This window comes from Pogona vitticeps, chromosome 1 (genome assembly GCF_051106095.1).
Source record: "Pogona vitticeps strain Pit_001003342236 chromosome 1, PviZW2.1, whole genome shotgun sequence".
NCBI lineage: Eukaryota > Metazoa > Chordata > Lepidosauria > Squamata > Agamidae > Pogona > Pogona vitticeps.
Genome location: NC_135783.1, coordinates 340239149 through 340264562, shown reverse-complemented (window position 1 = coordinate 340264562; position 25414 = coordinate 340239149). Strand labels below are relative to the sequence as shown.

The 25414-nt window shown below is 40.7% G+C and overlaps 1 protein-coding gene across 11 annotated transcripts in view; it reads right to left on the bottom strand.

Annotated features, from left to right (window-relative positions):
- Positions 1-25114, bottom strand: part of TRAF3 (TNF receptor associated factor 3) — a 137519-nt gene extending 112405 nt beyond the window's left edge. For 3 of the 11 annotated variants that reach the window (XM_020793595.3, XM_078383802.1, XM_078383803.1), the window contains exons 1-2: positions 24941-25114; positions 23102-23163 (exon numbers count right to left, since the gene is read on the bottom strand). The gene's annotated coding sequence lies outside the window, so the exon portion shown is untranslated. The other 8 variants (XM_020793598.3, XM_078383804.1, XM_020793591.3 and 5 more) reach the window with 7 other exon arrangements.
- Positions 25115-25414: the final 300 nt, after the last annotated feature.

The following is a 25414-nucleotide window of genomic DNA, read 5'->3' as shown; positions in this document are numbered from 1 at the left end:
AGCTCCAACCAGCATGAGCAAGGAAGAAGGGAGTAGAGATGAAAAATTTCTAGAAATTTTGAAGCCATATAAAATGGCTTTGGAGGAAAAAATGGGGGGAGGACTTTTTATTTTTTATTTTTCTGGGTTTCTCCCCCAGGCCTCCACATCTCTAGAAGGCAACTCCTACCATTAATACATTTCTCATAATGTTCAGTCATGCTGTATACTTCTATAACTTCAGCTGATTAGATATATTCCTTTGAGGCATTGAATACATAGAGGTTTACAAAATTATGCATGGCACATGAAGAGTAGGCAGAAAAATGCATTTCCTTTTCTCACAATGCTAGAATTCAGGGTCACTCAGTAGAATTCACCAGTTCAAAACGGAACAGAGAGAGAGAAGTGTTATTTTACAGGCTGTATGGTTAACATATACATTCACTACCACAAGACGTAGATACAGCAATTAGCTGCCATGACATTTTAAAATAGTTGGAGAAATTAGCCAATGATACATTTATGGATGGTTGTGGTTACATAAAACTCACAGGGTCTGAGAAAGTAGATACGTTAACTATACTCCTCCCACAGGAGACCAGCCTGGCCCCATCTTTGCTGTCCTCCCACAGACAGGCTTTTCCTTATTGACTGGTGGTCTGAGAGGGGCTTTAAATGGGCTGTTGTAATCTGTTGTTTTAACTGTGTTTTAATACTGATCTTAGTGACCAATTTAACATAGTACTTGTTTAGCTCTTTTTTAATATCTGTATACTTACTGGTTTACCTTTTCAATCGTGTTTTTGTGATGTAAGCTGCCGTGGATCCTTTTGGGGAGAAAAGCAACACACACACACACACACACACACACACAAAACAGATGGACAGTTGGGTGGAGAGGGCTACAATCTCAATACAGGCTTACTGAAAGCTTCTCTGATGGCTACCTTTGGCACCAAAATAATATGTTGACTCTCACGTCCAATCTAGCAGGGTTTTTCTTATATTATTACAACCAACATTAATTTTTCAAGCTAAAGGAGGAGCAAGGACTCAGAATTATTACATTTAAGCCTATCTACTGATTAAAGATTTGTTGCATTGATTAGCATTTGCCTGTAACTAATTAAATCCATTTAAATAAATGTGAAAATCAACAGCACCTCAAGGAGTGCCCTTTCCTAACAATGAAAAGCTTTTAATTTAACATAAGGTACAGTACTCAGTAAGAAACGTGATTTTTATTACACTTATTATAACACATCAGACTGAAAACAGTGTCTTTCACCCGAAACATTGATTATTTCTCTCAGCTTTTTTTAGAATCTGTTTCTAAACTCCTGTTTCAATATTTATGAACTACAACTGTGGAAGCTTCTCTGGCAAACTGATGAGAAAGCTCTGGCAAACTGATGAGAAAGCAAGCTGTACGCCTGGTCATATGTGATTGGCATATCACCATAGCAGTACCTCCGCAGGCCTTGATGACTGATGGCAATTGGGTTCCTTTTCTTAATGTTTAAAACCACTGGTTGAAATCCCATTACTTAACATGGTAGATTGCACTAGAGTAGGCCCACTAATTCAAGGAGGCATTTACCAACTCCTTGGTAAGTTCCACTGATCCAAACGGCCCACTCTAGTTGTGAATTACAATGAGAGTGGGTCCATTTGAATCAACTGAATTTACCGAAGTGTCAACTCACTAAATCCCCGTTGATTCAATAATGGGTCTACTCTACTGCAGTTTACTATGCTAAGCAACAGGATTTTAGCCATTAAGTAGCTTTGTGGTCCAACTGGGGTTTTTAAAAAACAAAACAGAAACATGCTAAGTTTGCAATATTACAGTTTAGTAAACTGACATTTTCTACATCAAATTTATTAAATGCATTCTGTGTCCGACTCTTTAAATTCATTCTTTTACCCCCAAGCCAAGTCTTGCTCCCTGCCACTCAGGTGATCAGAATTAAATAAATAAATCTTGGTAAGCAAACACTTTATTGAGATTTCTGAAAACAATGCCCAAAATTTTCACAAAATTCAGAATATTTCAGTTGCCTAGCACATCCTTCCTTTTCTCCCAATTACATTTAAAATCCTTTATCATGGTGACCAGTACAACAAAAATCAAGTGGCACACAGAAATTGTTCTCTTTTCCTGATCAGAAAACAACATTTTTAAGACTGGCAATCGGATTACATGAAGAGTTATCCTCATACACACGAGTGTGCAATGGGTTCAAGAACAGAGGTGCCCCAGGCTTGCCATCAAAATTAGTTAAGCTAGCAAGCAACAGTGACAACTCCTTTTCTATGGTGTCCTTAAATTTATGGAACTCACTCCTAAAGGGCACAGTTCGGTTCCCTCCTTGTCCAGTTTCAGGCAGACTTTAAAAACCATTTTTATTGCATTAACTTTTCATAAAAATGCTTAGCTGTATTTTTAGTACCACTTTCCAGTTCTGAATGGGAATGTTTTTTTTCCGATGAGACTGAAACAGTTTTATGCTGCTCCCTTTTGTTAGCATACTGACCTATGGTTAAATATATGTATTAGAAATGAAAGCTCCTTTGAAAAAGCCATTGTTTCCAAAGCTAGCGTCTAAATTTCTAAATAAATAAAATGTTCCCACACACCAACTCACAAGTGAATATCCCCCTAGAACAGCACTGCTCTTGTGTTTCTTCAAACAATTAAAATCAGTCTAAATGAATCACAGAACATCCTTTGAATAAAGAATGCTATATGAACAGGTTATATGTTTAATTCTATTCAGGCTGTGGAATGCACTCCCCTGAGAAGCAAGGTTAGCCCTCTTCTCTTGTACTTCCCTTGTCAGGCAAAGACCTTCTTTTTCTGGCAGGCTTTTAAGTGATACGTGGACTTTTTAGGAATGTGAGCTATTAAATGGTGGAACTATATTTATAAACATTTTTAATGCAGGTTTCCAATCCTGTTTTTTTTTATTGTAATTCTTGTCCTCTTAACTGATTGTTAGCTGCCTTGAGTCCCCCCTACAGGGAGAAAGGTAGCATATAAATGAAATAAATAAATGCCTCTCATCTCCAGCGAAAAAAGACTATGTAACCAGGTGCAAAAAAACCCCGACCTTTCCAGACTTTAGAAAGGCAAGACCAGTCAGAAAAGACAATACCAGTCAAGCAGCCTCAGACTTTATATAAGGCAATTTCCTACACAATTTCCTGTGTCAGAGATTCCACCATCTGAATTAGGAACTTTTGGATCTAACCTAGTGAGACTACACACATGAAAGGCTTCTTAATGACATACAAAACACAACCATATTCTACGGATGACTTTGCCAACATCAAATTGGGAGCATCCACCTTATGCTGGCACCCTGTCAAGGTCTGAAATTGTGTGTATAGAGAGTATTAAAAATGATTAAGGAAGAGGACAGAAAAAATAGTCCTAAAATGTATTTTTTAAAATTCAGGCTGAATAATAGTTTACCATTATTGTTCCAAAACAATTAGCCAGTGCAATGACATTGTGACAGCTCAACTGTTTTAGTTTGTAAATACAGAGATGGTGTTTGCAGATATTCTAGTCTGCACACTCAATACAGTGGTGCTTCGCATTACGACGGCCCTGCAGAACGACGAAATCGCATGATGATGACTTTTTTGCAATTGCTATAGCAATAGCAAAATGATGTTTCGTATGTTTTTTTCCCGCTGGACGTTGATTAGGTCCTTGTTTCGCGAACCGTTTGTTCTCAAAACGATGATTTTTCCGGCTCCGCAAAATAGCTGCCCTCTATTTTCCGGTCCTATGCTTTGCAGGGCAGCCATTTTAACAGCTGATCGGCGCTCGGAAAATTGTGTCCCCTATGGAGGATCTTCGCTGGATGACTAGGTAATTTCCCCATTGGAACGCATTAAATGGGTTTCAATGCATTCCAATGGGTAATTCTTTTTTGCATGAAGATGATTTCGCTTAACAGCGATTTTCCTGGAACGGATTTTCGTCGTTATGCGGGGCATCACTATAATTAAAATATTCTAGCTTTCCAAAATTCTGGGATTCAAGATGGTTTATGCTAGAGATCTTTGTTACTCCAGGCTTCGCTAAATTTTTAGTTACAACAGTGATATGATAGTCAAAGTGGAAGTTTGCCATTGGATTTCCTATTGAAAAAAATTCTTGGATCTGCAAGCCCTGCAGAAAAGGACTGTTTATAGAAAGAAGGGAATGGCAAATAACTGAAAGAATTATAAATATAGGGAGATTTGAAACACACAAACAATACCAGAATTTAACTCATTATTGAAAGGCAGCTACATATCCCACCACACACACCAGACACCAACAATCATGTAGCAGCTCAACAGCAGCAATAATCAACATGGATTTCCCTCCACAAATTAAAATTGGCCCGGTTTGGGTTAGTAATTTTCTGTGTGTATTTCTGATACAACCAAAGGCTAAATAATGCTTCTGATTTTATATATGCTTAGTTTATCAAAGTTGGTATTGTGTCATGCTCTTTAAATGTGCTTTATTAGGCTATTAGATCTTGCATTTTTAGAATATAGCTGGAACATTCTGAACATTCTCATTGTTCTTTTTTATTCTTGATATTTTACTGTATTTTGGAATGAAATCTAACTTAAATATTTGCCTACAACTTAACTTTAGTTTCCATGAATTTTTAAGCATTTGTGACTACAGTGTTTTTCATAGCTGTACATTTTTGTATTTTTACAAATCTAAGGCATTTTTGTGTTTATGGAACACAGAAGCAATGTAGATAAATAAATTGTGTAGAATTAGACAAACAGATGTTGCCCAGAATTACTGCAGCAATGAAAAATGCATGATACGTAGATGAATTTTGATAGGGTTGCCAAATTATTATTTGGTTTCATTCTGTAATTAACCCTTAATTGGGATCAGGGTGGATTTGATTTAATCACAATTTAACTTATGATTTAAATTAAATAATCAGATTTTGACAATTTAAATTTAAAAATCTATTTTTATTTAAATCATGTTTTGATTTTTAAAACAATTTGATTTTTTAAAAAATCACTGATTTTTATCTACCTTGACTTGTGTATAGGCCAGCTATGATGAACCTCAAGCGTCTGATTTTTCTCTAGAGGTCTGCAGGGCTCTTAAGAGAGAGGGTCAGACATCAGAATCCCTTCTTGACAACCCAAACTAGAGAACTACCTTCCATAACATGATTCCTGGGTATGTTCATAGCTCACTGGCTTAGGAATCTGGCTATGGAGCCAGAGGTTGGGAGTTTGTTTCCCCAACTCCTTGACAGCAGATGGACTCAATGGTCCATAGGTTTCCTTCCAGATATGCAGTTCTAAGATAATGATAATGATTTAGAAAAATAAACAAAACAAACACTATACACTGAAATTGGCAGAAAATATGAAGACTTTGTATTACCCAGACATGATATATTCAGTTTTGCTCTTGAATACAGTAGAGTAGGACCTTCAGAAAAATCTTCAAATAAAAATACTGATTTGAAAGGCCACATCTTTGAAGCTGTACATTTGGATACAACTATCATTCTCAGATTCAAGTTGACTCTAATAAGGTGATGGAAAATGGGATGCAACAGGATGAGCTTAGATTTTCTGCATGAAGATACAGAGACTAAATATAGTGTGATATAATATCAAATTTGGTATGAAGTTTTGAAGCATTTAATCTTTATCTACATTAATCCTTCATCTTAACCTAAGAAGGCCTTATAATTAGCACTTCCCTGGTTCTGAGAGAAGTAATATCAGACACACCCACGTACCCCATGTCCTTAGTAAAACAGATATAGAATTGCAGGTGCCTTCTGTTTGAGAAGGTGACGTGGTGGCGCTGTGGGCTAAACCGCAGAAGCCTGTGCTGTAGGGTCAGAAGACCAGCAGTTGTAAGATGAAATCCACGTGACGGAGTGAGCGCCCGTCACTTGTCCCAGCTCCCGCCAACCTAGAGGTTCGAAAGCATGCAAATGCGAGTAGATTAATAGGGACCACCTCGGTGGGAAGGTAACAGCGTTCCGTGTCTAAGTCGCACTGGCCATGTGACCACGGAAGATTGTCTTCGGACAAAACGCTGGCTCTATGGCTTAGAAACGGGGATGAGCACCGCCCCCTAGAGTCGAACACGACTGGACAAAAATTGTCAAGGGGAACCTTTACCTTTACCTCTGTTTGAGAAAGACTATGCTACACTGACAGCATTAGAGACTCAATGATTTTCCGCTCTAGCCTTAAGAAATTTCTAGATCAGTAAACTTAGAGGTGATATATGGTACTGCTCCTATGGACAGAACAGAGCACTATAAAAAATGTACAGAGCCCTCATAATCTCTCCTTCAACCTTAAAACTGGTTCGATGTGAAGCTTTTGCTTTCTTTCTAAACAGTGAATCTGCAACAATCTATGAAAGGAGAATAATCAATTAGCAATACTTAGGTCAGCTTCCTATTTTTGCAACTCTTCCAATATATCTCAGCAAGAAAGAGAAACGATACATTCATTAATGATAGTCAACTGCTATACTTTAAGTTAACCCTCTGGGCTTGGCATGTCTGAAATTCCTAGGCAACCAAACAAGATCATAGCCATTAATTTCGACCTCACAGACAATTTCTACCAACTTCCTACTCAAAATCAGCCCCGGACCCAACCTTTGAAGTCTCTTCTGGCTACTGAAGTTGGTTCAATAACTACTGAATAAAGAATCATACACAGGGCCTACTTACCAAACTCTAAGCCTAGTTTCTCAAAGAATGGATAAACCATCTTCCACATTACACAGAATTGTACAGAGCTGGGTGGCCACGTGAAGGAATGGCCCTCCACATAATATCCCTCACAAACAACCTGTCAAAGACAAGACTAGCAGCCAGTCTTATCCTTGACAAGAGAAGGTGTCTCCACCCAATTTCCCTCTACATCCCATATTATAGCCCACTCCACTCAGGACAGCGTCTGAACCTCACAGGAGCTGGTAGACCAAGAAGAAAGGCAGAATAACAGTTTCCATGTGTCCACTTCTGTAGGTAAACATCTGGATCCAACCCATAAAAATAAAGAACAACCACTGTTAATCAGCTACAATCGCTTGGTCACATTTTGGCGGCTCTTGCCACCAAAGTTCTTGATAAACGCCATAAAGACTCAAAGTAACTCACAAACTGAGTATAAGATGTATGATAAATATTTAAACTGGAGAGAAATAACTCAGTTCCACCACCCCCACACACACACACCCAAGAGAGAAGCTAACTACTTCACAAGAAAAATAATCTTTCAACCCCCTTTCTGAGTGCAACAGAAGGGCATGTGTTCACAGAAAGTAGTGTGGCCTTCTGCAATATCCTATGAACAGATTCTGAAGGATATCATCTAATACAGTGGTTCTTAACCTTTTTGAAAGAAACGCCCCCTTGAGCCATTGAGGAAGTTATCATCGCCCCCCCTCCCTGTGGTGATGATATATTTTATTTATTTATTTATTTGTTTGTTTGTTTGTTTGTTTGTTTGTTTGTTTGTTTGTTTGTTTGTTTGTTTGTTTAAGACACTTAAATCCAATGACCCCTGAAAACAAAATTAAATTCCAAGAAAATGAAATGCCCCCCAAAAAGTAACATTTAATGATTTAGTTGCAAGTGAATTTTAAGACGCAAAAAGAAATATAAAAAGGGCATAAAAACAAATGCAGAAACTAAAAATTTCAAGACAAAAATCTGAAACTAAATTAAAATTGGAGGAAAATATATATTCATGCACACTGTAAAAAGGCTGCAGCCATCCTCACAGGTTTGGCTTGCTCCAGTGCCCCCCTACCGCCCCCCTTCTGCTCCAGCGCCCCCACGCCGCCCCTTTTTGTTCTACCGCCCCCCTGAAAAATGAAATCGCCCCCTGGGGGGCATTATCGCCCACGTTAAGAACCACTGATCTAATAGATAGATGTAGGGGGACAGAAATGAAAGGAAATATGTTACGTTGTTCGTCAGCATCCTTGGGCTTCTCAAGGAACAGCTTCATCATTTCTAGCAGTACAAAGACAGCCTTGGATCTACAACACATTTATTGACAATAAATATCAGAACCTTGCAGAAGACCTCTCAATGATTTGCTGCAAACTTTTTCTCCATTCGTAGCATGACTATCTGATTTGTTGCAGATCAATAGGAGATGCAGAGTCCCAGTTGTTTAACAATGCCAACAGCAAACAGTCTTGATCTTCTCAAATTCAATTGCTAAAAGCTTGGAGAAGAAATAACCAAACCAGGAGTTATGTGCATGCATGCATGCATAAATAAATAAATAAATAGAAAAGGGCCGCAAACTCGTTTATTTATTCATTTCATTTATTTATATACTGTCCCACTGGTGCTATGCACTATTCTGGGTGGTTTACAACAGTAAATAAAACATATGATATGCACAAGTAAACAATAAAATTAAAACATTTAACCAAATAACTCATCCGGTGGGTCCAGATCTGAATATGGGCGCAGACACACTCTGTTCCTCTATTTTAAATGTATGCATTCTAACTTCTTCCCTTCCAAAGGCCAACAGCTTGTTCTTAAAAGAAGAGTTTTTAACCCGGTTGATTAAGCATAAGCTTTCTATGTACTAGCGCATCTGTATACTTCAATCCATCGCAGCGCAGCTTACACCAAGTAAAACATGTTACAGTATTTAAGCACCACAAGATATCATTCATTTTACTGCAACTGATAGCCACCAACCTGTTGGTTTCAGTTCAGCTGCTGAAACAGGTTACCACCACTTAAGTAGATCCTGGAAGTTCCATGAATAAATTCCAAACCCCGAGACACTACTCAAAAGTCACAACTGCTACTGTACATGCAACTTTATAATGGATAAATCCTTGCATTTCATTATTTCTCAAGACCTTGTTTTTGTACTGTACATTAATTTTTATTACATTTATACTTCTCCTTTCCACTATAAGATAGTGCTAAAGGCGGCTTACAATTTTTTAGTTAAAACTTTCATATAAAAAGCCCCCTTTTTAGTTTGTATACACCACACTGTAAGGCTAGGATTAATCATAATAGCATTTAAGCCTTCTATAGTGCCCGGAGAGTGGCTAGATAGTTCCATGGGCTGAGGAAGCAAATGTTAAGAGTTCGATTCCCCACTGTGCCTCCTGTGAATAGAGCCCACCTGTGTCGCCCTGGGAAAGCTGAACAGTCCAAAGGTGTCCTTGGAAGAAAGGAATGATAAATCACTTCTAAGTATTCTCTACCTGGAATACCCTGAAAAGGCTTGCCATAAGTCAGAATTGACTTGGCGGCATATGATTATCATTACTATTTATGATTATAGTGCCTGGATAGATCTATCAGTGGCAGTACAGTGGTGCCTCGCTAGACGATTGCCTCGTGGGATGAAAAACGCGCAAGACGATTGGTTTTTGCGATCACTACGGTGCCTCACAAGACTTTTTTACTATGACCGTGCTTCGCAAGACTTTTTTTTTTTTGACCGATGCTTTGCAACTTTTTTTTTTAGACCAATGCTTTGCAAGACTTTTTTTGAGACCGTTACATAGGGAACCTCGCAAGACGATTTTTTTCACAGGACAACAATTTTTGCGGAATGAATTAAAATCGTCTTCCAAGGCACCACTGTAGTAGTAATATTCCTAATAATCAAAACATGATAAATTCTCAAAGGATGTAAAATTATAGGTGGCCTTCTACAATTATTTTCTGTAATTTTATTTTGGGAATAGTTAAGAAGAAATAAAGAAGTTGTGGCCCAAACCCCTAAGGTTCTGCAATTTTTGCTGCCTTTATCTCTAATACTTTGGTAAACAGCAGGAGAGAGGGATCTTGTTGCTTCAAAGCTACCCTCAATTTATGTAAACACCAAACAGAAACTGGTGGTACCAGGGAAGAAAATATGATGCATACGATGTCCAGAAATAAGAAAGCAAACTCTTATTTCTAGGGCTGATGTTTACCTCTCACCGTTTCCTGCCTCTCCTATTTGAGAAGGTTCCTAGTGAAATTCAACGTTCCTGCACACCCTTGGCATACAGCAGGTGGTGAGGGTTACAGCACTGATATCAAAGATTTAATATTCTAACAGAAGTGAAGATTGCCAATGACTTACTGTTGCAAAAGACGTTTTTTAAAAATATATATTTGCCCCGCTAACCCTTTTAAAACTCCCCCCCCCGCCGCCACAAAGCAGTTTCTGTGGCAACAGGAGCAATACTCAAGAGTGCAAAAATTCCTTTTTAAATGAAGCAAGCATTATGGAAAACATTCTCTGAGAAATCATCATCATCTTAGATGTGCAGAGCTGGAAGGGACCCTATGGATGTAACGTAACACCATTTGTTGTCTACTTCTGCTATCTCCTTATTTTTGGCCCCCGTTACCATGGTGTTGTCTTTCTCTTTTCTTTTCCTAGTTTGAATAGTTACCTAAACTTTTATGTTCTCCCTGTTGCTGTCCTTTCTCAAACAGTTTTTCCTCCTGGATACTCCCACTTCCTGGATTTGATGTGCACAACTTCCATTTTGTTGGCCAACGCTTTTTAAAATACTGGTGCTAGTGATTTCAAAATCATAGTCGTTTGCTTCATTACAATTTAACAAGTATCTATAGATGCAATGAAGGAAGTGCAATCTATAAATAGCTACCTGTGTTTTCACTGACACAGAGGTATCTTACTGTCTCCTGAATTTTACGATAAAGGATTTTAAAACATGCAACTGTGAGAAATTCATGAAGCTATTACTCTACAAGAGATGTACTGTAACATTACACTTTTATTTTCAGTAACTATAAAACCTTCTCTTCACATTATTTTCCAACTACTTTTATACACTGTTCCCCTCAACCCTACTAGCCTGTTCTGTTCTTGGTGTCTTTATGGTCTGATTTAACATGTGCTTTCTCGACTTTGCTCTCAACCTCCTTTTAGATGCTAGCTTTAAAATTACACACTCATTTGAAAATGATCTTGCCTTGTAGCAACACTGGCTCTAGTCCAATGTCACCAACTTTAACAGTAACTCCCCAGAATTCTAGACAAGATCTTTCCAAGTCCCACTGTCCAGAAGTCTTTAAACAGAAATGCCTTTAGGAAATCTACAGCAAAAGCACCCCATACAAATCACCTCCAACAAAACAGATTCCTCATCTTCTGAGATAGTCCCTTCCACTAGCAAACAGTTCTGTTAGAAAGTTATTCCTAATGTTTAGTCAAAATCTCCTTTCTTGTCTTTTAAATCCATTACAGTGATGCCCCGCTAGACGATTGCCTCGCAAAACGGTTTATTCGCTAGACGGTGAGTTTTTGCAATCACTATAGCGCTTCGCAAAACGGTGTTTCGTATGGGCGATTTTTGCTGGACGATGTTTTGGTCCGTGCTTTGGAAGATGGTGGTTTTTTTTGGAACTGTTTTTCGCAAGACAACGCTTTTGACAGCTGAATCCGCGCTTCACAAAACAGGTGTTTTAGGGACCGTTTTTCGCAAAACAGTGATTTTGACAGCTGATCCACACTTTGCAAAACAGTTTCTCTATGGGCAATTTTCACAAGATGACAACTATTTTTCCCCATTGGAACGCATTAAATGGATTTCAATGCATTCCAATGGGGAACAGTGTTTCACAAGATGATGTTTTCTCAAAACAGCGATTTTCGCAGAACGAATTAACACTGTCTTGCGGGACACCACAGTACTTCATGACTCACCTTCTATAACTGCAGAAAACAAGTCATATTCCATGTGGCTGTCTTTCCAGTTTTAAGATGGCTCTTATATTGCCACTAAATCCTCTTAACTGTTCCTCACTGAATTTGCTTTCCAGAACTTTTTCCACCTTGGGTTATTTTTTAAAATTTTTTATTTATATCCTGCCTATCTAGTCAACTCGGACCACTCTAGGCAGCTAGGGTTACCTTCCATGGGACACATTCCACCTCGCTGATATCCTGTTACCCAGAAATGAACACAGTAAAACAGGAGAGATCTGACCAAAGCAGAATAGAGGGATACTATTGCTTCTTTTGGCCTTCTTTTGATGTAGCTTATTATTATTATTATTATTATTATTATTATTATTATTATTATTATTATTATTATTATTATTATTATTATTATTATTATTATTATTATTATTATTGCTATAGCACCACACAGGTCACTCATCTTTAGCTTACAAACTGCTAAAATTCCTACATCCTTTCTACACGTCACTTACAATTGTTTCAACTTATATACCACTACCCCATTAGAGATTAGGCATCCTCAGTCTCGAGAGACTAGGGTAACGTGCTCTGCATGGAGGACTTGGAACAGCATCTAGTGTGGCTGAGAAGGCCAATTCAAGTGTGGCAATCCCTTCCACACTGAAGACAAATACAATCTGTCCCGTCCAGCTCCCTGGTTTTGCTGCTTTTGTGACTTCCTCTTTGCCTCGGCCTGCTGGACAAGGGTCTCTTCAAATTGGGAGAGGCCGTGAGGCAACACCTGCCTCCAGGCTGAACACTCAGATGTCAAGGTTTCCCATCTGTTGAGGTCCATTCCTAAGGCCTTCAGATCCCGCTTGCAGATATCCTTGTATCGCAGCTGTGGTCTCCCTCTGGGCCAGTTTCCCTGCACTAATTCTCCATACAGGAGATCTTCCGGAATCTGACCATCAGCCATTCTCACGACATGCCCAAGCCAACATAGATTTCGCTGTTTCAGTAATATATACATGCTAAAAATTCCAGCTCGATCTAGGACTACTCTGAAACTTTGTCCTGCCAGGTGATATCAAAAATGCGTCAGAGCCCACCACCCCATAGTGTTAGAGCAATCTCTGGATGGTTTAGAAACTCATTTTACCAACCTTGGATGGATGGAAGGCTGATTCAACCTTGAGCCTGCTACCTGAATTTGTCAGGATTGTACACAGGTTTTGTGCAGAAGCTTGACTCCAGTACCTGTAGATCAGTTATGTTTCACTGAGATTTTGTTCCAAGCCACTACTGAGAACAACCCCTTGATTCAAGTTATTTTTTTCTCCTTGACCTAACTTCAAAATAAGACTGTTTCAAAGTTTGAGGTAAAAGATTCTTCAGTAAGTCAAGAGACTTATGAGTAGTCACTTGAATACATCCTGTGCCAGTGTGTATTCAGAGTAGCAACCTAGTTTCAGGTAAGGCAGTTCATGTCACTATTGGGGGCAATTATGAGTGTTCTTGACCATATGCCAGATAATACCATTCTTGATTATTAATACAATAATCTGGGTGGAATGGTTTAAAATTTTGCTTGCTATCTTACTCTCTGTTTCACTGCAAGTCTGCCTTCTGAAATAAATATATTTTGTTGAACATTTTGAAGGAAAGTGCAAATGTCAAAACACTTACCATTTTACATATAAAAAAGTTGTTTGAAGGATCATATTTGAGACTTCTTTCCTAATCATCTTAATTACAATGTGCCATATATCTACACACAATTTGTCAGAACACTTCAGAAATAGAAAAGTACAAGATCTATTGATGTTCTGGAAGGTCTCCATTAATTAATCTAGACATAATTTCATATAAGCACTGCTTGGCATAATCCATTTTTTGTTTTTGTTTTTTCATTTTGCAAGAAAGCAAGCCAAAACCACCTTCAAGGATAATGCAGTGGACCCTCGACTTACAGACGGCTCGACTTACAGACTTCTCTGGCCACAAAATTTAGATTCGATTTGCAGCCGGAGAATCGACTTACAGACCAGAAAAAAACCAAAATGGAACAAAAATAGAATAAAAACTGGTGGTTATGGGATTAATCGGTTTTCAATGCATTGTAGGTCAATGGAGATTCGACCTACAGACTTTTTGACTTGCAGCCACTGTTCCAATATGGATTAATTCCATAAGTAGAGGGTCCACTGTGTTGTATTAAGCTTTTGTGAAAATGTCATCTTTGGATTTTTCAGTCTGGGCTTCATCAAAGCCAGTATGATGTGGTGGGGCTTGTGAGATGCAGTGTTCAAGTCTTCACTGAGTCATAAAACTCACTGGATGTCCTTGAATTCATCACCCTCCTCACATAGCTGTTGCAATCACAAAGTGGAGACAGGTATCTTTCTATTTGGATTCACCGGAGGAAATAAATGTATTTCATACATTCTGAGATGAAGAGGAAGCTGATACAACTGTGTCATTCACTCAAAAACAGATCCTCCAATAACCTCATATCCTAAAGGTGAAGGACCCATTCAGCAATAATCCATACGAGAATCTCACAATTTAAGAGTTCCAGTAACCCCAGTCTGTATTGCCAATGATAAAGGAATTATAATCCAAATATCTGAAATGCCAAAGGTTCACTACCATGGTCTAGCCTGAGGTATGCGGCAGTGGCTTTCACAAGTCAAGAGAGTGCCAAATACAGCAAGTGTTCGTTCATTCTATGCTTAAAATCTCCTATTTATCACCACCTCCATATTAAATGGTTTTACAGCCGGTCATTACTTTCCTTGAAAGGCTGTGGAATAAGTAGCTACTTTACTATAACAGGCACACTTGGACATAAACTAGCTGACCATTAGGGTGATAGTACTCTAGCCATAGGTCTTAGGATGTTATCTGGAAGACTGCTGAAGCAGGTCTGCTTATTCATATCCAGAGAGTTCCAGGCACAGTGGCAACCTTCTTCCTCAGATCTTCCTATCAAATGACAGGCCCTATGGATTTTCACCATTGTAGCTCTTGGGTCTACTGTGCATAAAAGAACGCCGTGTGAGAAAAGCATAGGGGCGTGCCAAACAGGGCCTTCTTGGTGTTGGTGCCCCAGCTGGGAATCTCTTTTTACAATCTTGCTTAGCTACTTGTGGATTTAGGCAGTACTGAAGCCTTATATTTTGATATGGCTTTTGAGAAGATGGATGTGTGGTCATTTGTGTTATCATTTTTTCATTCTGTGATGTGGTTTAAGGTAGCTGTGCTGGTTTTAGTATAATTTTTATTTTGTATTTACTGGAAAATAGAAATATTTTTACATAAACAAACACTATTTTTAAATAAATAATCACGAGAAAAAGACAGAGAAGGATTGGTACACCAGAAACAAAATACTGTATTCCTGTTCCCTACTTTCAACTCTCAAAAGACTCCTGATTTGCAGGGCAAGGAACAGCACATGGTCATTTATCCATGTCAGTCTCCCCAAGTCACTCAGGGTAGCAGCACTCCCGGTTCCAACCTATATCTTCACCGCCAGAAGAGGGAAAATAGAATTTCCTGTGAAGTGAAAGGATGACATATCTGTTCATCAGTTTCTCATGAAGAGCTCAATGACCAAAAGTCCTCATGTTACTTCTGGAGTGAACAAATTATGGGCCACTCAGACATTGCTGAGCAGCACTTCCAAGAACTCATTGCCATGGTTTTGCTAAAGTTAATGGGAACTGCACCACAGTGTACAAAGGGTACAGCATGTCCAGGGCGGATCTGATTTAAATCAAAGCAACCTACATTAAGATTTAAATTTTAAAAATCGAAATTATTTAAACCAATCAGATTTAACAAAATCATTCACTTTTATCCACCCCGAGTGCAGTGGTGCCTCGCAAGACGAATGTAATTCGTTCCGCGAGAAGCGCTGTCTTGTGAAAAAAATTGTCATGCGAAAAGCGGCTTCCCATAGGAATGCATTGCAAATTTTTTCGATCTCGAATAAAAATCATCTTGCGAAGCACGGCCATAGAAGAAGCTGTCTTGCGATGCACCATAGCAATCGAAAGAACCATTCGTCTTGCAGCTTTTTTGTCCCGCGAGGCATTCGTCTCGCGAGGCACCACTGTACATTCCCGCCCCTGACTTTAAAAATGGAGCACTCATTGGTCTTCTATTTGTAGGCTACAACAGAAAAGGAGAGTCTAATCTGACCCTAAGAAAGTTGAACTGCTGCATAGCTCATTGGTTTATGGGAGTTCAATTCCCTAGTGTGCCTTTTTAACAGGACTTGGTGATCCACAGGGTCCCTTCCAGCTCAGCAGTACTCAGATATAAGTCACCATTGGCTAACACTTTTTGGAAAGAATGAGAAAGACCTAGCAATCTTTCTAGGAACAAGGGCCACTTCTACAGCTGTTCCTGGGCTGTAGAACTTCCTTCCAAGGGAAGGTAGACTGTCCTTTCCTTATTATCCATCAACCAGTGCCCAAAGATATTTCTATTTTAGCATACTGACTCCTAATCAAAGGGCTTTCAAAGGGATGCTGCTGCAGTTCTTTTTCTAAAGTACATTTTGGACCATTTTAATTTAGTTCTTTGATAGTTTCTGTGTATTTTAACATTATAACTTATTTTTAGTTGTCACAGCTTTCTAATCATGTTTTGATTTGTCCTGGGTCCCAGTTTGGAGACAAAGACAGGATACAAATTAAATCAATACCACTCAAGGTGCAGACGATATTTATTTATTTGATTTGTATCCCGCCCATCTGGTCTGCTCGACCACTCTGGGCGGCTAATGTCCCATTTTTTTAAAAAAAAAAACTACATATGAGTCCCACCCATCACACCAAGAGTCTTTATCACCCAATAAGACACCCTAGATCAGTGATACTCAATGTTGGGTCCCCAAATGTTCCTGGACTAATGCTCCCAGAAGTTGGTTGTTGTGGGTTTTTCAGGCTCTTTGGCAGTGTTCTGAAGGTTGTTCTTCCTGACGTTTCGCCAATCTCTGTGGCCGGCATCTTCAGAGAACTGGAGTAGAAACTCTGTCCATGTTCTGTTGCTGTTTGTTGGATAGAGCCCGAAAAAACCACAACAACCATCGGATCCCGGCCGTGAAAGCCTTTGAGAATACATTGAACGCTCCCAGAAGTCTTCACCACTAGCTGTGCTGGCTAGGATTTCTGGGAGCTGAAGTCCAAGAATATTTGGGGACTCTGGGTTGAAAACTACTGCCGTAGATTAACAGGGAAACACAATGCACACTGCCATCTGTATAACAAATTCAAAGATTAATAGCAGCACATCCCAGTATGTCCTTAAATCTAGTAAATCTACCAGATATATTGAAATTGAATGGGGTGTTCTATTTGGGCTAATTTTGACATCTAGTGAAAAACAGGTAGGAGGAAAGAAGTACATTATTGTCTATTAATTAATTTTGCCTCAGAAGCAGTTTAATATAATGTTACATATTCTTTCAGGTTACTCATCCTAATCTGGGAGGATACAGCAAGTTAAAATTAATAGAAATGAGATGATCCACCCACTCACTTTTAGATCTGAGATCACACTGCAGTATAAAATTATACTTCCTAGTCATGATCAAGAAGGGATTCCTTCATTTTTCAGAGTTTAAAAAAAAACTGGGTCTGGCAGGATAAGAAGATCCAAAAGAAGTTCCATCGTGAGTAATTCTGCTGCTCGATATACAGCATCACATGATGGGACAGGCAACGTGATGCAGCCTGGCTATGAACACAAGGTTCGGCCTCATTCACCCATGACACTGACATGAATGAGAATGATGTCAAAATTATCAATCGTACTATCAATTTCAATTGCAAAAACCAGAATATGTTTGCTATAGTTCCTGTCATGTCTCAGGAATTAGCACTGAAGACAACTCTCACAAAATAAATTGTTAGCAAGGCCAGTTTCATCAAATAAGCTGTATACTATTGTGGTAGAACATATATAAAAAAATTAAATATTTCTAAAACAGCATTCACATAGAAACACTTTAATACATATATAGATATTTATGAGTTCTGACTATCCTCACTTCTTCACACACTCACCCCAAAAAAGCTGTAATATGATAGGGGTTCATAAGAGGAAACTCTTAAAATAAAGCAAAACCCACTTGGTTAAACATCCAAAATGAAAGTTGAGATTGGAAAATTCAGTTAAAAGTCTAAAATGAAAGTGTTGATCATGCTGACAAATCTAAAGATCTTAGATCTTGCTTGAAGGAAGATTGGGTCATAGCCATGCCATGAAACCAAATCAGAAATGGCTCGGAGCAGCCTCCTTATGATGAAGAATGTAATATGTAACAACAACAACAAATAAAATTGAGTTTCAGAGCTGGCACTAGTTGTACTGCATTACATGGAACTATGGACCCCAACGCAGGCTACCATTAGGAAGACAGAACTACCTGAAATGTGGATTCATCCCAGGACGTTAAGAACTTTTTCAAGTGAGATAAACAACCAAGAATAACTACAATAAATGAATAAAGATCAAGAAATTGCAGAACACATAAAATGTAGACACTCAGAATACTTCAGTCACTCTATGAGTGAAATCCCACTGCTTATCATATACGCCACCCACAGAGACAATGAAATTTATGGATGAGTTGACTCACCAGATTCCCCACTATGTTTACTCTAGTTGTGACTTACCAAGCTAATTTCAATCTAGCTTTGGGGTCTGATCACGGGATGGGGACTGCTTTGGTCACTGGATGGTGAATGACTTAAGCCACAAACTAAACAGAGTGTGCCCTGTGGGTTCTGCAGCTTTCATTACTGGGCCATCTCTCTGGGATGGGACTTGGAGGCATAGTTGGGCAGTGTCTCCATTCCTTCCTGGAGGGGACAACTGGGTGATGCTGGGTGACTCCTGTTTGACATCCTGGCCATTGGCCTGTGGTGTCCCTTGGCATTTGTTTTGTCCCTCATACACCTTACCATCTACATGGAATCACTGGGAGAGGCTGCCCAGAATGCTGGGGTTTGGAGTCACCAATAAACAGATGACACCCAACTCTATCTCACATTTCCATCTCAATTTGATTCTAGATCAGTGTCTGGTGTCAGCAATGGACTGGATGGAAGGCGAATAAACTGAAACCTAATTCGAAAAAGACAAGAGGCACTCCTGGTCACTCAAACAGTAAATCAGGGAATAAAGGCCCACTCTCTCCTGGATAGGGTTACACCCCTTCTGAAAGCACTAGTGTACAGCTTAAGTATTCTTCTGACTTTGTCCCTGAGCCTGGATAATCAAGTTTCAATAGTGGCGAGGAGTGCACCTGCAAAGTTAACAGTACTGCACCATTTCTGGAGATGTCTGATCTGGCCAGGGTGGACACACGTCTAAATTACTGTAACACGCCTGATGTCAGGCTACCTTTAGAAGTGCTTGGAAATTTCAGTGGGTCCAAAAAGCTGCAAACAGATTGTTCATCAGGGACTGGAAAAGGTTACAGGAATTGAATAAACCCTGCCACAACTCATCTGCTGCCTGTCAGTCCATTTCTGGGAACAATTCAAAATGCTGTTTTTGTCCTATAAAGCCCTAAACCAGTGGTCAGGGAACAGGGGTAAATTACCCCAAATGGGGTAAAAATGAAAATTCTGGGGGTAATGAGGATGAGCAGAGCCCCAATATTGATGCTCTCATATCCAATATGAAGCAACATCATTTCTCCAAAACCTGAAGTTTTCAAGTCAGTTGAAGCTTTCAAAGTAATTTTGAATACTGTAGATTCAATAAGATTTTGAATTCAAATAATGTATGATTTCTTTCCTTTAAAATCAAGTGGGTAATGTTGGCGTATATAAATTTTTTGAGGGGGTAAAAGGTAAAAAAGTTCCCTGATCCCTGCCCTAAACAGTTTGGGCCCAACTTATCCTAAAGACTGCATCTCCCTATATAAGCATGCCCAACCAAGTTTTAAGATCATCAGGGTGGCCTTTCCCATAGTGCCACCACCTACACAGATGCACCTGGTGAGGACATCAGAGAGGGCCTTCTCTGTTGCTGCTCTGGAACTCCCTCCCACAAGAAGCCAGGCTGTCTCCATCTTTGCTTCTTCCACAAGCAGGCAAAGATCAGAAAATCTTTCTCTTAGTGACAAGCTGCCTTAGATGGAATTCTTATAATGGGGCTGTTGTATTTTTGATATTCAGTGTTCTTGAAAGTGTTTTTATCTACTAGTTATAATATTATATCAAATTCTTATTCAGTACTGTAATGTAGTATTTTTACATTTTGACACTGTTTATTTTTCGTACTGAAAGCCACCTTGGGTCCTTTATTAAGCAAAAGACAGGTTATAAATGTTTTAAACAAGCAAATAAATAATCAACAGAATTTCAGCTAGTGAAAAACAGAAAATACAAGCTGCTTGCTAAAGTAAATGGGAAAAGATATGTAGGAATTACATCTTCACTGAAAACTCTTCAGAGAATGTGAAGATGCTGGCCACAGAGACTGGCGAAACATTAGGAAGAACAACCTTCAGAACACGGCCAAAGAGCCTGAAAAACCCACAACCACCATTAGAATAGTTGAGATTCAGCACAACACTGTCATTCTGTTGCATCAGCCATGATATTGTCCAAGCTCCAGCGGGAGAGGAAGACCTGATTGCAAAAGAGAATCTGGAAGCACTGCATAGGTTGATGTGGAAACTCAGTTTCCGTCAGACACTCCTGCATAATAGGCTGATTCAAGCCACTCTCAGTATTGACACAAGAAGTTACAAATGAGAAGGGGAGTCCACACTAGTGAGCCAATGGTGATTTACACGCAGGTGCAATGTTTGCATTAGGTTTCCATTTGCATCATTCTAGTTGACTGCACATATCAGAACTGAATATTTTATACTTCACATGTGTGGACCTTATGCAAATAACTATGCCCACAATAGATAGCCATTGCATCTTGAAGGCAGAAAATATGTAATATCACTGCTGTGTGCCACACACTAATTCTACTTCTGGAGTTCATATGGAACTGCTCAAACACTGATCAAGGAAAATGGTGATTATAATTTAACTTTTCCACTTGATGAGAAACTGACTAAGAAAACCTTCCCATAAAACAGTGAGTAGCCTGCTTTTCCTAAATAGGGTCATTCTAAGAAGAAAGAATTACTAAAAAATGTCATTAGATAGTTGTAAATTCATGTTGCTTTGTCAATGGCACAGATTTGCACTGATTTCTAAAATTAGCCAAAATCTGAACCTGCAACAAAAAAAAGAGAACATCCAGAAGTAAATTAACCCAATTCCCAGATGGATACTTCAACTGTCCCAATCCACGTTTCTTTAGATCTTGCCACATTTTTATGAACTGCAACATAGGAGTCATTTAAGGGCACCAGTCTGTGTATGCAGAACCCACATTACATCCAGGGATTCTGAATTCTCATAAACATGGAAGCCTTGCTTTCTGCTCATTTCCTGAAAATTCCAGAATTTAGTTGTCACTTATCATCAGTGACCACAGTCAACTTTATGGAGGACAAGACTATCAACGTCTTTTAGTCATAATGGCTTTGGACAAATCGCAGGATCAGAGGCAGTCTGATCCTACATACTGACTACTGGCGAACAACAAGAAGAAACATCTGCTCCCATCATATCCTATGTCTCAGGTTTCCACAAGAATCTGGTTAGCCACTGTGGAAAACAGCACACTGGACAACATGGTATTCTGGGTTTAATACAGCAGGTTCTTCTTATAATCTCAGATGCACAAAGTACATGTAGAGAAATATCATAGAACTTCTTATATTTAGCCCCATGACATATATTGTACCCACCAGAGACAAAAATGGCAATAACACATACATTAGATGCTAATGCCTCCCTTAGAACGGTCCAAGTTGTCAGCCTCTCCGAATATCTGGAACTCAACTATCATAACATATCATCTTGCTTTATTGCTTGGTTCCATGAGGGGATAAAAACCTTATGACTTTTACATATCCTGCAGCACCCAAATCCTCGTGGGGTTAACTCCCACGAGGATTAAAGACATCAATGCCAAAGAAAATAGTCAACCAAGATTCAATTCAATAGTTTACCATTGGTTTGGGGACCAATATGGCACTTATACAACTTGTCACTTAGAAGCACAAGCAGCTTAGCATTTAAAAGCACTAGCATATGTATATTCTACATATAAAGAACTTCAGCTGCCTAACCTCATGCACTATCACTGTTTCCATTATTAGCCAGTACTTTCAGGGGCTTCCCGGGGATGAACATGAAACCACGTATTCAGACATGAAAGTAATTCTGTATCATACATGGAACATCTTAGCAGTAAATGCTTTAAACTATACGTGCACAAGTATATTCTTCCCACAGATGCTTCAAACCAGATCACAACTTTGCAAAATTACCTTGTATTATTTCAAACAGCAAGAGCACTGTGATCAAACAGAATGGTTTACTAGAATACAAAAGCAAGAAGGTCTGCAGATGAAGATGTGGACATCAGTTCTAATTTAGCTTCCATACACAACTAGTCACTAATTCAGATATGCATGAAACAGTCATTCACAGAATCCATGTTTTAAGTCATTCATGATACAGTACTGCATTCAACAGCATATGCCAGAAAGACTCTTCTCTGTTTTATAGACTTACATTAAGAGTAGAATACTACTGGTGCAATTGTAAGATGAAAGCTGTCAACAGAAATTCATTCACCGAGGTCCATAACAGGCAAAATTGGACTCTGCAAAGCTAGATTCATCCCATAAAACCAGCATTGATCAGAATGTACAGGATTAGGTTCTCACTATCAATCAGCAACTATTCTCCCCCATCTATTACATACCAATCCACAATAGCCTAAAATCCATAAAGCTTTTGCATTCCTTCTATTCTGCTACCATAAAATGATAAATACAACAAAAATGTGGAGATAAATGTAGGCAGTAATCTCTATTCAGTTGGTAGCCTCATCCAAATCATATACCAGCAATACTGTGGTAAAACACTATGGAGACATGTCTAGAATTATAAGTGCAACTACGTTTTTCCCTCCTTTAATCATAGCTTTTGCATTATCTAATTATATATCTTTGCAACTGATCCCTTCTCTTGCAAAACGAAAGCAAAAAATAAAAATAAAAAAATACATTCCACAAAACATTATAGTTGCTATTTTAGCAATTAACAGATTTATCTGCAGAGGAATGACTCAGTATAAACTTTCAAATCAATTCTATTGCACAGCCCCCTACAACATGACGCAACAATATACAAATTAACATTCTCTACATGTGAGAAGCATGCACATCTCAAAAGCACCACTGGTTACAACAGCAGCAGCCCAATTTGTAACATAAAGGCCGTAATACCTTCTTGCAGCGCCCTGTACCAAACAGCCACCTCTTCGTCCGCACTGGCTACAATGCTATCCCTATGAAAGAACAAAACAGAAAACAAACAAGCTGTTTTTCCCCACAAGAAAAGGTAAGCTTACACTTCACCTAATTTTTCCCGTCCTGATACCCGCCCTCAACTTCGAGTGGCAAATCCTGTACAGGATTGCAGGATTTGCAACTTCCCTATCCTGCACAGCTAACATGGACTGAAATCCAAACACCTAACCTGCCCCCACCGTCCATTCGATCACGGTGAAGCCATCCAGCAAAATGAAGCTCTCTCTCTCTGAAGATGCAAACTTGGTACGATCAGACACTTCTCCACAAGTGAATCAGAGCAGGGGTCCCCCCCCGCCCCAAAAGCTTTTTTTCAGACAGACACTTCCCCTTTAAAACTTAAGAGCCCGCCCACACCGACTGCATATGGAGAACCAGAAACTGGGAGAGCGTTCTGCATTCAAACACAAAGCCCACCAAATGCGCGCAAACGACCCCCCTTTAACAGCGCAGCAATGGGAGGTGGGGAAATAAAGCATGCTCTCTTCACGATCCATGCAAAGGGGGGAAAAAATGAGAATTCATGTCCAATTCTGCATTAAAGGACTTACTGATCGGTTCCATTCTGCAGCACCGAAACGTTAAGAAGGTTGTTGGGGGGAAGGGGGGCTTGCCATATATCTAATTTTTTTTCCTCTCTCTCTTAAAACAGCAATGTTTTAAGATCCAAGCAAGGGAGGGGGCAAAGGATGAAAGAAAGCGGGGAGCAGAGAGAAGGAAGCAATAGAGCAGCAGCAGCTTGGAGGTTGAAGGCGTATCTGGGGAAAGCAGTCTGAGCAGCCAGCGGTGAGGAAGCATTGACTTGTAGCAGCAGCAGCAGCCAAAGCAGCGAATACATCTTATCTTGGAGAGGCATATAAAGCATGGAAGCAGAATACGGTTGTTCCCGTGTAGTTGTAGGAGCAGCAGCAGCAGCCATCCAATCCTTGCATCGTCCCCGAGAAAGCCGCCTTCTCCAGCAGCTAGCTACCTTAATTAGAAAGGGAAGGCGAGAAGCAGCAGTGCTGGCGAGGAGGTGAGTGTGGGGGGGTCCTTCCACCTCTGTGGCCGCCACCGACCCTCTAAGCCAGCCCCGCCGCCGCCACAGACTCCCTGCTCAGCTCTCCCGTCTCCACCCCTTTCAAGGCACCGGAGCGGACCTCCTTCGTCTTTCTCTCTCTCTCTTTCTCTCTCTCCACCCCTCGCAGCTCCAGCCTCGGCAGGGAGACTGAGGCACCGCCGCCGCCGCCGCCACCCTGGCCGAGAAAGACGAGCACCCGCCTTGCCTTCTCCCCCTCCCCTCCCAGGCACGCCAGCCCGGACCTCAGGGCAGCTGCCTCAATGAATGCTCCCGGAGGAACCGGGGAACGAGAGGGGGGGGGGAGGAAACCTCCTGCAGTCACGTCTTCTCCTCTCGCCTTCACACCCACCCACTCACTCACACCGCCTTCGCCTCCCAACCCACCGCCCGGCGCAAGACGCCGGCCAGCAATGCAACCCAAGCAGCCAGCCAGCCAGGCAGGCGGGCGGGCTTGCTTGCTTGCTTTCTCTCCTCTGCTTTCGGGGCTCCCCCCTTCCCCAAAGCGCACACACACACACACACACGCCCCCGCGCAGACATAAACACACACCCCGAACTCGGAGACTCCCGCGCCTCTGCTGGAAAAGGAGAGCCACCCGCGGCGGCCAGCTTCTCCCCGGCTTGGCGGCCGACGGAGCCTGAGCCGCCCCTCGGCGCCGCCTGCAGCAACCTCCTTAAGCCCGGCCAAAACGCACCCGCCTCGCGTTGCCCCCGGTTGGAAAGTCCCTGATGCGTTGCCCCAGCTGGCTCTCTCCTCTCTCTCCTTCTTCTTCTCTTCCCCCCCCTCCGCACTTCCTCTCCCGCCCTCCTCCTAGCCCAGGCTGGAAATCCCCGGCGCGCCGCGTTGCTGCCTCCCCGCTCGCTCGCTCGCTCGCTCTCCCTCTGCCGGCTCTTTCTACAAAGGGTGCAAAACAGGCAGGCGCGGCTCTCTAGACGGGCTCCTCGTCTCAGGCGAGGCGGGAGAAAGGGGACGGGCCTCCTCCGCGAAGCTCCTTCTGCCCACCTCTCTCGCGCGCGCTCTCTCTTCCCCCTTCCCCTCTGGCTGGCTGGCTGCCTTGCTCCCTCCTTTGCTTTCTCTCACCCACCCACCCCCGGCTGGCTGGCCGGCCGGCCGGCCGGCCTGCCAGGCCAGCAGAGGAGGAGGAGAAGGGAGAGGAGCCTCCTCCTCC